Source organism: Nannospalax galili, unplaced genomic scaffold (assembly GCF_000622305.1).
Source record: "Nannospalax galili isolate Female #2095 unplaced genomic scaffold, S.galili_v1.0 scaffold1172, whole genome shotgun sequence".
In the NCBI taxonomy this organism is placed as follows: Eukaryota; Metazoa; Chordata; class Mammalia; order Rodentia; family Spalacidae; genus Nannospalax; species Nannospalax galili.
In genome coordinates this window covers 117,110-117,975 of record NW_008331229.1, presented here as the reverse complement: position 1 = coordinate 117,975, position 866 = coordinate 117,110, and positions in this window count along the sequence as shown.

The following is an 866-nucleotide window of genomic DNA, read 5'->3' as shown; positions in this document are numbered from 1 at the left end:
TCAAAGTATGTCTGTTAAACATCCAAGAAGGTTAGTTCCACCAGTCTGGTACTTTGAATTACTGTGTGTCATGTAGATAAATCTTGAGCAAAGAAGAGTTGTTCTCAGATAAACCTTACTTAAACATATATTTATTGATCTGTTATGTATAATTTGTCAGTACGTTGTAGGAGTAATATGGTTCCCTCTGCTTTTCAAAACTAGCTAGGCATTGTTTATCTCTTGCATTGTCTCACCCCTCTATCTTGGTTTTCCCACTTAAGGTGCCTCCATTTCCTCCCTTTCTCCCTTAATAATACCCTTCTCCTGTGGTTCTACCTCTCTTGAGCTCTTTCTTTCCCTTTATCCCCTAGGTTCCTCTCTCCTCCTTTCCCTCTCTCCTCCCTTAAACTAACCCAATTTTTATCCATATCTCTCTTATTAAGGCCTGTTTCCTACTGTTCTTCTCTTTCAGGTTCTTTCTTTTTCTTTACCTCCCAGTTTCCTTTCCATTATCCTGGTTCCTGTATTTATGTCTGGTCACATACTCATTTATGAGGGTCTGGTTCTAGGATCCACATATGAGGGAGAACATATGTCTATTTTTTTTTCTGAGTCTGTGTTACTTCACTTAGTATATCAGTTTCTAGTTCCATCCATTTACCTGCAAATTTCATGATTTCATGTTTCTTTACTGCTGAGTAAAACTCCATCATATAAATGAACCACATTTTCATTATCCATTTGTCAATAGAGGGACGCTTAGGTTGCTTCCATCTCTTAGCTATTGTGAAAAGAGCAGCAACAAACATGGATGTACAAGTGTCTCTGCAATAGGATGAGTTCTTTGGGTATATGCCAAGGAGTGGTATAACTGGGTCAAATGG